This window comes from Protopterus annectens, chromosome 15.part0 (genome assembly GCF_019279795.1).
Source record: "Protopterus annectens isolate FY-2018-M chromosome 15.part0, PAN1.0, whole genome shotgun sequence".
In the NCBI taxonomy this organism is placed as follows: Eukaryota; Metazoa; Chordata; order Ceratodontiformes; family Protopteridae; genus Protopterus; species Protopterus annectens.
In genome coordinates this window covers 68085849-68098568 of record NC_056749.1, presented here as the reverse complement: position 1 = coordinate 68098568, position 12720 = coordinate 68085849, and positions in this window count along the sequence as shown.

Genomic DNA, 12720 nt, shown 5'->3' with positions numbered 1-12720 from the left:
TGGGCACGTTTCCAGCGGACATGTGACATCGGACAGTGGACAGTCGGTACCTCCACCCGGTCGTGCTAGTGCGACCCCAGGCAGGCACGGGTCACGTCGCCGCAGGCGGACACAGTGAGCCATAACACCTGCACTGTACAGTCTGGGGCTGCCAAGCATACCCCGTGTAGGCATCACAGATGACTGAACTGTGTACACACAAACCCACACACAGCAAACACGACTGTAGGGCTCCACCACACCCACATGCAATTCACACAGTCATGCCCAGTCAATGCACAGGCCCTTACACACACACACATGATGTCATCCATTGGTACAGCCCATGCCTGTGGCACACATCACCCTGTGCATATGATGAAGTCTCCGCCGCATAACTGTGAGCTACACCATCAGTGCACGGTTATGCAAACATATTCTGATGCACAGGGTGGACAAGATAGTGAGAGGTGTATGTGATACCTGTGTCCGCATAGTACGTGATGTGTATGTTGTGGTGTGTGTGTATGGCTGGTGACAGGTGTGTATGTGATGTGGGTTGTGCACTGACATCATGCAGCAGACATACCATGCAGGACAGGTGCAGCATTCATTGATCTGTGTACACAGTATGCGTGGTGGTTACATGTGTAGCACCATGTTGGTTCAGTTAACCCGTATGACAATGATGGTGTACTTGCATGTGCCTACTGGGAGTACTGTAATTAGTTCCCCACGTGTAGTCGTGGGTACCCACAGGCATGTCTGGCAACATCAGCATAGCACACGTACCCGAACCGCATGGACCCCCTACATAGGAACATAGGCGACATGTACATAACAGGGTATGTGCCCCACGACATGTGTGGACCTAGCATGACTGTGTGTGGCTGCTAACACCCCTCAGGATGGGATGCCACATCCATCAGTCCCCAGTCCTCGCCCAGCACTGACACACAGATGATGCCTGGCGATAACTATATTCACACATCCACATGTCATTATTACTCCTGGACGAAGGCAGTCAGGCCTTTCCTTCACATGGGCTGGCACTCCTCTACGTGTTGTAGGGGGTCTCCGGCCGTTGACCCTGTTCCTCCAGCACGTCCCACTCATCTTTGTGGTGATGTGTCTGACAGTCGCTTCTGTGCCCATGTTTGCCTGGAGCCTAGGAAGTGGAATATGCCCATGTCACCCAGGTCAGACATGGCCGTGTATGCCAGGCACAGATCACCACAGAGCAGATGTGCTGTGAAGGTTTACAGCCGGAGTCCCCTTGGTTGTGCAGCTTGTGACACATGTCCTAGCACCATCATCCCCGCCTTGTGTAATGTTTGCGGTCCTTCCGAGTGCTGCAGGCGTCAGGTTAGCTACAGGCCAGATGTGCCATTGTACGCAGTCATTGCTCTGGTGTGATGTGTACAGGGGTACAATGAACACCCCTGATGTGGATGCGATTCCTTCCAGACCAGGAGGCCACAGTGGAATGTCTTCACACCCACATTGCCAATGTGTGTGTCGACAGAGGTTACCGACAGGTGTGGTAGCCATTTCCATGAACATGTCCACCATCTTGAATGGCTTACCACCTACATGTGACATTGGGCCGAACATGTCCTTCACACTGGGTAGGTCTGCACCTTCTGTGGCATGTAGTAGCAGGCCATGGCTCTGGCACCAGTTATCCATGTCTATGACGCCCTAGGTGGATGTCCGTGTCACATGGGGTGTCGGGTATGGTGGCCGGTGTGTAGTCATCTGCATACCTTGTCTGCCACAATCCCCCTATGATTGCATGCACATTGGAAGGTCAAATGTCAGATGGCAGGGGCGCAGGACTGAGCCCTGTGGGGCGCCACTGGAGACCAGATATGAGTGTGACAAGGCACCAGGAACACCAACCCTGTGTGGTGTGACCTCCAACCTTTTTGAGAAGCATCGGGTGACATATGTCCCCACATGTATGCTGGTGAGCCTTTCCATGAGTCCCATGTGGAGTGCACTCTGAACGCTCCCACCAGGTCATGGTACTGTGTGCAAACCCGCGTATCCCCATCAATGGCCTTGGTGACCACTCCAGACAGGACGAGCAGGTTCGGGAGGCAGGATCCGCCCTTGACTATGTTGTTGTGGGTATGTTCCGGTATTGGCTGTACACCGCTGTCTGTATCCATGGGCACCGGTATGGACCTCCCCACAGCTTTGCAGACAAGGCTTGTCAAGCTGATAGGGTGTGGCTGTCTACAGTCCATAAGAGCACTACCCTGGCATAGTGGGACCACAGATGCCATATGCCATCCATTGGGGACATAGCCCATAGTAAGGCTAACATGACACACTGGCCGCATGTGTGGGCGGCGGGCCTCAATGAGGGTGGGTCGCACACAGCCAGGGACACCATCGGTGGCCATTGGTGCTGTGTCAACCGCCATAGAGATATGGGATCACTCCAGGCCATATGAGATGTTTTGGAGGCTACACTCTGGTGGGATGGATATGTCCCTTCTTGGGGGGGGTGGATGTATGCATGGAACATGTCTGCTGGTTTGCAGACAATGTCTGTGGGTGCAGTGACCGTTGTACCATTCTGGACCATTTCCGGCCAAGTCTGTGTGCCCCCAACCATGTCCTTACCACAGTTAGGGAAGGCCCTATGGTTGTCTCATGTGCCCTCTGCAGTACCACTCCCACAAGCGGCCGTGGATGATTGTATGTGTGGCCGTATGGTGACGCCGGTATGAATGGGAGATGGTTTCCCTGGTACTGACATTGCTCTGTCCTGTATTAGCTCCAACTGTTGATGTACAGCTTGTCAGTGGCTGGGGTCCACCACACCATGTGCCTACCTGTTGTGGACAAGGTCCTGATGTTATCATGTTTACCTGTTGCAGACATGCATGTGGGTGCTCAGAGAAGGCATTCATTAGGTGGTTGGCAGTCTGGCCTGTGTTCAACACTGGCATGGAGGACTTGTAGGGTACCACACCGGTCGTATGATGTGTGTGGTTTGTTGTGGAGAGGTCATCACTTAGGTCCCCCATGCCGGTGTTGGGTGCAGGATGTGGATGACCAGTCGATCCACTATATGGTCTGGCATCACCATTGAGGGCTGTACATCCTGTGTGGGGCATATCCTCACCATGTGTGATGGGCAGAACTGTTAGACATCCCCCCCTAGTGTGTATGGTGCATGGCTGTTTAACAGTGGCCAGGTGTGAGAACACCTGGGACCGTGGCGAGTGTGTTGTGCCATGGGTAATGTTCCCAGTCTATGTATGGGTGGTTCATGTCACCCAATACGGTGCTGTTGTGAGAGCATGCACACTCACCAGTGTCCTCAGGACGTCTGTGCAGGTATCCTGTGTTTGGGAGGGTTGTCTGTAGCATGCAACAAACTGTTGGCCAGTCCTACACATGGTTAATTGCACCTAGATATTCCCCGCTGCAACGGCCATGTCTGTGGCATGGCCGGGTTGCTGTTGTGTGGCTGGACACACACGACGGTCCACATTCCGCCACCCATGCCGTCGCACCATGTGTATGCATGTCTGCTCTGTGCCAAGTCTAAGTGTCTGAGCATGCCCAGTAGGCAGCTGTGTAGATAGACACACAGCACAGTGCACACCGCTACCGACTGCAGTTATACCCCGGTGCATGCCTGTATCCCTTCGCGAACGGCCACGCCTGTGGCATGGCCAGGTTGCTGTTGTGTGGCTGGACACACACGACGGTCCACATTCCGCCACACCCATGCCGCCGCACCATGTGTATGCATGTCTGCTCTGTGCCGAAGTCTAAGTGTCTGAGCATGCCCAGTAGGCAGTGATGTACTGATCAGTAGTTACTTGGTATTCCCGACTGCAGCACTAACGCAGTTACTGCACGGCCACCTTGGGATGGTAACGGGCCGCTGCGGACTGTGCACTCTGACCTAATCCCCGATCGGGCGATTGCCTCTGCAAATGATACCACCCACGAGGGGTATGCCTCCTGACAGCCTGCTCAGTAAACTCGTAGCTGCTCTGTAAATGCTTCATACTGTAGTGTGTTCATGTCGATAGGCGTAGCTTCATCTCCCATCCCTTCCGTGTGTGTGTGTGTGTGTGTGTGTGTGTGTGTGTGTGTTTGTGTGTTTGTGTGTGTGTGTGTGTGTTTCCAGCTGCCTCTGCGAATGAACATGCTTTTAGACGCCAAGAACACATACCTTGGCTATTGCCAGCTATTGTCTTGGGTGATGTCACCAGCCTACAAGTATGCCTCTGACAGCACTTTGCTCAGTAAACTCGGTAGCGCGTTCTGTAAATGCTTCATACGGTAGTGAGTTCATGTAGATAGGCGTAGGTTCGTCTCCTTCCCTTCCGTGGTGTGTGTGTGTGTGTGTGTGTGTGTGTGTGTGTCTCCAGCTGCCTCTGCGAATGAACATGCTTTAGACGCTTCGAACACATACCTTGGCTATTGCCAACTATTGTCTTGCAGGTGACGCCACCAGCCTACAAGTATGCCTCTGACAGCTCTTCTGCTCAGTAAACTCGGTAGCGCGCTCTGTAATGCTTTTCATACTGTAGTGAGTTCATGTAGATAGGCGAGGCCTTCCGTGTGTGTGTGTGTGTGTGTGTGTGTGTGTGTGTGTGTGTGTGTGTGTGTGTGTGTGTGTGTTTCCAGCTGCCTCTGCGAATGAACATGCTTTTAGACGCTTCGCAACACATACCTTGGCTATTGCCAGCTATTGTCTTATGGTGATGTGACCAGCCTACAAGTATACCTCTAACAGCACTTTGCTCAGTAAACTCGGTAGCACGCTCTGTAAATGCTTCATACTGTAGTGAGTTCATGTAGATAGGCGTAGGTTCATCTCCCGTCCCTTCCGTGTGTGTGTGTGTGTGTTTCCAGCTGCCTCTGCAAATGAACATGCTTTTAGACGCTTCGCAACACATACCTTGGCTATTGCCAACTATTGTCTTGCGGGTGACGTCACCAGCCTACAAGTATGCCTCTGACAGCATTCTGCTCAGTAAACTCGGTAGCGCGTTCTGTAAATGCTTCATACTGTAGTGAGTTCATGTAGATAGGCGTAGGTTCGTCTCCCGTCCCTTCCGTGTGTGTGTGTGTTTCCAGCTGCCTCTGCGAATGAACATGCTTTTAGACGCTTCGCAACACATACCTTGGCTATTGCCAGCTATTGTCTTGCGGGTGACGTCACCAGCCTACAAGTATGCCTCTGACAGCACTTTGCTCAGTAAATTCAGTAGCGCGTTCTGTAAATGCTTCATACTGTAGTAGGTTCATGTAGATAGGCGTAGGTTCGTCTCCCGTCCCTTCCGTGTGTGTGTGTGTTTCCAGCTGCCTCTGCAAATGAACATGCTTGTAGACGCTTCGCAACACATACCTTGGCTATTGCCAACTATTGTCTTGCGGGTGACGTCACCAGCCTACAAGTATGCCTCTGACAGCGCTCTACTCGGTAGCGCATTCTGTAAATGCTTCATACTGTAGTGAGTTCATGTAGATAGGCGTAGGTTCGTGTCCCGTCCCTTCCGTGTGTGTGTTTTAGCCATTAACTTCTTTGGAAAAAGAAATAATTAAACTGTTCACAAACAACAATGTGAGATTTAAGAACTCGTTAAGACTCACATTGTTGATTGTGAACAATTGTAGAATCTTCTTTTTCTGCAGAAGTTGTGGAAACAACGAAAACGTTGCATGTTTTAATAAACTGTTTAAATGTTTAGAAGACTTGTGTTGTGTCGAACTACGGGGACTATTCTTGCCGCAGGTTGCTGGTTTGTTTGTTTTTCATAGTACAATATCATGTAATACGTGTGTTCATAGGATGCTTTATGAGATGTTGACATTTGTGTGTTTCGTTAGCAGTGCGTCTGTACTTTCTATGCTGTGGCTACATGTTCATTGTTCGCATAGAAAGTGACTAATGGAAGTGTAGGGGTGGATATGTAAAGCCTGGATGCTTCCATGTTATGTGTAAGTCTCACGGGGCCTACGGGTGATAGCGCATACATGTCTATGAAGAACGTTTGGATACCATATGCGACCTGTCGTGGACGAAATGTTTAAGTTGACTGTTCCATCTACCTATGTGTGACATGGTTTGTGGCCATAGGGTGCCAGCAAGTCTTTCCTGTTCATTGGGTGTTTGCCATGGTCAATTGACATCAATCCTATTAATTCACTGAAGGATGTCTTTCATTGGTGGGAACACCATAGTTTGACCATCGTATGTCTTTCCCAGCCGACGTTGAGATTGTGCCATTGGTATGTTTACACAGGTCACCCATCTGTTCCACTGTATGGAAGCGCAGATCCCCATTGATGTGCTGGCAGATTGAGTGCTGTGTACGCCGGTATCTGCCCAGCGGTCTGGCTTTGTATGGGGAGTGTCTACTGTAGTCCCTATCTGTATTTCCTGGGTTATGCCTTGCAACAGCTGTGAGATTCCCCCAGGTTTGCAGCTATGGGTGCCATCTTGGCCGTACATTTGTCCATCCATGGGAACTGCCTACTGGACACTAGTATAGGGCTGTACACATTTCACAGCTGCATTCTGCATTTCAGGTGGATGATCGGCATTATTAGTGCGGAGTAACGCATATGCCATGGCCACGCCCGCATTAACGGGTGGGACAACTAATCATCTGCCAATCCACACCGAGACCCATTTTTGCATACCCATGATCCCATGTCTGCAACCCTCGACAGTACCCATTGCACACCCTTCATGTGTGCGGAAATGGGATGTGAACGCACGTGTATGGACGCAGCAACCTGGGGAGTCCTATTCATATGTCCTGCATTTCATGGACGGTTGTCATCACCCTTGAAGACGCTTGTGGTGCATATATCTACCTGTGCCGTAGTCATGGCTGTCACCTCTCCTGGGTCACACGATCGCAGCCTGTTGCCAACACTTAAGGAGTCATTTTTGGGTCCTGCAATGGACACCGATGTGCATATGCAAAGTGTAGAACATGTTGGACTGTGTCCATTCGGCCAGTGGGTTTGACAGCCGCCGTATGTTCCCCAGTCCCGGATGTCTGTTTGCCTACCCATATTATGTAATGCTACGGAACCCGTGTCCTTCCACAATTAACCCATATGGTGTTACTGTAGTACTGCAGGTTGGCAACTGCTTTAAGTAATCCTCAGAGGTACCATTGTGAACTATCCGCCACTGTATTGTCATTATAACACAGCCGGTACATGTAGACCCTATTTATTCATGATAGGATGTTATTTATGTGTGGGAACGCCATAGTTTAACCATAGTATGACCTTCCTAGTTGACGTTGTTGGTGTGCCATTAATATGTGCTCCACAGGTCGCCCGTGATGTTCCGCTGGAGTGGAAGCGGGTGATCCCCACATACTTGCTAGCACCTTGGCTGCTGTGTACCGCCGATTCGCACCGCAGGATGGATGTCTATGGGGTGTGTCTACTGTCGTTTCCATCTGTATTTCCTGTGTTATGCCTTACTACGGCTGTGTGATTCCACCAGGTTTGCTATTATGGGTGCCATCTTGTCCAGACGCTTGTCCATCCTTGGGAAATGCCTACTGGACACTGGTGTAGGGCTGTACCCATTTCACAGCTGCATGTAGCATTCTCCGTGGATGATTGTCAGTATTGGTGGGTGGTAAGGCATGTTCTGTACCCACATCCTCCCACGGGGCGGGACAATGGATCATCTGCCAATCATCTCCAACACCCATTTCTGCATACCCACGATCCCATGGCTGCAACCCTCAACAGTACCCATAGCAAATCCTCCATGTGTGCTGGAATGGGATGTGGACGCACATCTGTGGACTCGACAATCTGTGGATTTCTGTGCATATGTCCCGCATTTCATGGACAGTTGTCATCAACCTTGAACACGCTGGCGGTGCATATATGTAGCTGTGCCGTAGTCACGGCTGTAGTTCATCTTGGTCTTCCGCCAAGCACCCGTTGGCGCTGCAAAGGACAAATGTTTGGGTCCTACAATGGACACAAATGTGCATATGTAAAATGTAGAACATGTTGGACTGTGTCCATCTGGCCAGTGGTTGTGACCGCTGCTGTATGTTCCCCAATCGCTGATGTGTGTTTGACTACACATATTATGTTGTGCTACGAAACCCATGTTCTACTACGATTAACCCAAATAGTATTGATGTAATGCTGCAGGTTGGCAACTGCTTTAAGTAATCCTCAGAAGGCCCAGTAGGACATATACGCCACTGTATTGTCAATATAAAACAGCCAGAACATGCATACCCTATTGATTCATAGAAGGATGTTCGTTATATGCGGGAACGCTAGTGTTGAAACATCGATGACCTTCGTGAGTTGAGGTTGTTAGTGTGCCATTAGTATGTGTTCCACAGGTCGCCCATTTGTTCCGCAGTATGGAAGCGAGTGATCCTCATGTTGTTGCTGGCAGATCGAGTGCTGTGTACGCCGGGATTCGCACGGCGGTCTGACTTTGTATGGGGAGTGTCTACTGTAGTCCCTATCTGTATTTCCTGTGTTATGCCTTACCGCAGCTGTGTAATTCCACCAGGTTTCCAGTTATAGGTGCCATCTTGGTCGTATACGTGTCCATCCATGGGAATTGCCTACTGGACACTGATATAGGGCTGAACACATTTCACACCTACTTTTAGCATTACCCAGTGGATGCTTTGCATCCTTAGTGGGGACTAAGGCACGCTATACCCACAGCCCTCCCACGGGCGGACAACGGATTATCTGCCAAACAACACCGAGCCCCATTTTTGCATACCCAGGATCCCATGGCTGCAACCCCCCACGGTACCCATTACACATCCTTCATGTGCGGACTGGGATGTGGACGACTTCTATGGACACGATAATCTGGGGATTTCTGTTCATATGTCCTGCATTTCATGGACAGTTATCATCAACCTTAAACACGCTGGTGGTGAATATGTCTAGCTGTGCCGTAGTCACGGCTGTTACCCTGTCTGAGTCGATCACCGCTGGTCGACGGTGCAAATGGAACAATTTTTGGAGTCCTACAATGGACACCGATGTGCATATGTAAAGTGTAGAACATGTTGGACTGTCACCATCTGGCCAGTGGTTTTGACTGCCTCTGTATGTTCCCCAATCGCGGATGTCTGCTTGACTACCCATATTATGTATTACTTGGCCTATCTATATCCACGTGCCAGTAAGCGGAAATACAGCAAACCTTGCGTCTTGCCCATCTTCATTAATGACATTATTGAACATATATCGGCCACAACAGACAATGACAGAAACGATACACTCCACAGTCAAAAGATACTGAGCTCTTTCACCTACTAACATGGGGCATCGTCGGAGTACAAAATACATTACATAGTCGTCCCTTATACACTTCCTTCAGAGTCAGTTTAAAGTCAATTAATCAATGAACCTGCTCATAGTTAAGTGGATAGTGCTCCAAGTCTTGATGATAACGTGACATATACAAATCAGTGTTGCATACATTAGTTAATGGAAACAATAATACGACAACAATGTGTTAATATAAATACAATATTGGTCAATACAATCAGTATATTGAAACATAGTTGATAATTGTTGTGAGTAAACCTTAGAATGTAGTGTGTTGATCAGGATATGTCATATCAATGTGTATAATTGTAGCATTACGATTCCAAAGCATGGAATCAATAAGTACAATTTAAGCATATATTTTACAATTATGAATGTAAATGAGTGGAGGACACATCCTTAACCTTCCCTGCTTCGGTGGATCACACACGCACACGCATTTCCTAATTGTGGGTTACGCGCAGGCTATGCATATCCGTATTCTGTTTATATATGTTTACTGGGTCCGTGTGGTTACGCGGGTGTGTGTTAGTTGTGACTATTCCGTAACATATCTCTGATCCGTTGACGGACGGTGCAGAACGCACTTACAACTTTATACATGTAACAGTCTTTGCAGCATGGACGATTACGCATAATGCTCACATCTATATGTTCAATAGTCGTAATTCAAACGTGACTGCATTCACGTTTGCCGGTTACTGTAACCACTACACGTTATCTGTTCGGTGTCATTAATATGCATACCCATGGTACCTAGCTACATTTACATATCCCCCCCACCACACTCACGCACGTCACAGGCATCCATTCTCCTGCTGGGAAAGGTGCGGTACTGCATGTTAAACATTCCTTATTCCCTGTCGCTCATGGCCCAGGATGCATATGTCATGACCGCAGGGATGTTCAGATCACAGGTGCTTATATCACCTACGCATACAGGCTGCTCGATTGTCAGGGTGTTCCTGTGGTGCTTTGGTTTGGTCTTGTCCGCCCAGTCTACGGAACTGCCCTGACCGTACCTAATGTTAGATGAGTCACATGGGCACGGTTTGTCCGTCTATGATACCATGTCACCCCCCAATTATTCATAACCGCAGCGCTGATTGGCTGGTGTACCCGTTGTAGATCTTGTTATACTAATTGCACACGGTCTGGTCGAACGGACCTATTTCCATTACTAACCCTCGGTATGTATGACCTGTGTCGCAATATTACATGGGTTTACCATTGCGTGACGGCTTTCACTGAGCCACAGACATGTCCGTTGCTTGGTTTGGGCCGGTTCCGCTCTGCTACACACATTTAACATGGCGGAACAGGTTGAACAGCTCAGCCACGGGGACATTGGGCTCTCCGTCACTGTTTAGTATTGAATCGCTATGTTGAGTTTGTTTCACAAAGCGAGACAGTGTCGACATTGGTAACGGACATCTCGCCAAGAGTACATCCGCACCGCCGCAGGTGCCGTGATGTCTGCTTGGGCGGACAGGCATTATGCTGTGCCATCATGTCTGGGAATCTATGGTTTCTTGCCATAGATGATATGGCATACTAGCAATGACCCGCCTGGGTGTGGGTACTGCTGTATTACCCACGGGAAGAGTGGTTGGTGGTGCCCTAGGCAGAAGGACTCCATGTTGCCACCGCCACATCACCCGCTACCCCCCTCCTGGTCTACCTACACCAAATAAAGTCTGGAAAGGTGCCCCGAGTAGAGCAACGCCCTAGACGGCTGCCTACTTGGCCTATGCCTAAGGCCTATGTGTGTGGTCCCTCGGCATCGGACTCGGGAACGCACCACGTCTGCCGTGGGTATGTCCAGCATTACCCACATCCGGCCGTGGTTTCTTGCTATGATGTTCCATGTGTACAGTGGTGCCGGGTACCATACATATGCCTTTCTCAAAAGCCAATTTCACACTTCTGAACACTACTGTGGTCTCCTTTAAGGCCCCTGAGCCAGTGGTGAACATTCCTCAAACCACTGAATCACGTACATATGCCTTCCACCAGCACCTGCAGGACTGCATGGATCAAGCAATCCCATACAAAACTGAGACTCTTTGTACCAAAGACAAGCATCCAGTCTGGTGGACCCCAGCCATGAACAAGCTCTACAACGACAGGAGGTAGCTACTACAAGTTAAAGCGGAATACTTGTAAGGTAACACACCCTTGCTCATTATATGTGAAGAACTACAAGCTGTCATGAAATCATCCAGGGGAAATTCAACAGAGAAATTAACAAGGACTCAGCAGACAATCATAAGGCCTTCTTTAGCTATGTTGGACACCTGGGAGGACACTCCCAGATATGCTCAGACTGGGTTGAGAATGATGTGAAGATGACTGCACCTACACACATTGCCAACATACTGGCTGACAGGTTCAGTGCTAACATTTCCCACCCTCCCCCCCACATGGAGAGATATCAATACCAGAGAATTGTAGATCCTGGAACATCTGTAACGCACAGGTGGGAAATGCTGTCTCCAAGGCAGCAAACACAGCATCCATGGGACCTGATGGTGTCCCAGCTGTGTACTCCATGAACCCTATGGGGAATTAAACCCACACTTAGGACAGCTGTTTAATCTAAGCCTCACCTCAGGATACATACCCAAGTAGTAGCACAAGGCGACTGTAGTCACACTTCACAAGGATGGTGCCTCCACTGACCCTGGTTATTACCATCCCATTAGCTTGACAAGCCTTATCTGCAGAGCCATGGAGAAGGATCATAATGGAACTCATAGATAAAGACATAGGGGACTTGCATACTTTGGATCCAACCCAGTTTGGCTTGGTCAAAGTCAGATCATGCCTTTTACACGTGTTTGACTTTGTAGGATCAGTCACCAAGGCCATTGATGAGGGTAAAGCAGTCCATACAGCCTACCTCAACCTGGCAAAGGCCTTCGACACAATACCCCTCTCGGGTATCATTGATAAACCCGTCATCTCGGACGTAAATCCATACATCGCCATATGGGTTGCAAACTGGCTAAGTCACAGAACCCACACGGTCATAGTTGCTGGCACCATGTCATACTCACAGCCAGTCACAGGTGGTGTCCCATGGGGCTCAGTCCTGGGTCCACTATTTTTCAGCATCTACATTTCCAAAGTACAAGCATACACAGGGGGGTTATGGCTGACAATGTTTGCAGATGACTGCAAACTGGGTGCCATAGTCGGACACACATCTGACACAGATATCCTTCAGGAGGGCCTCACAGATGTGGATAAGTGGTGCCAGAGACATGGCCTACAGCTAAATGCCAGGAAATGCATAGTCATACCCTAAGAAGAAGGTTACCCCTAGCTAACATATAGGTGGCAATCCACTGAGCACAGAGGGAGTTACCAGGGATCTGGGGAGCCGGGTTGTTGTTAACC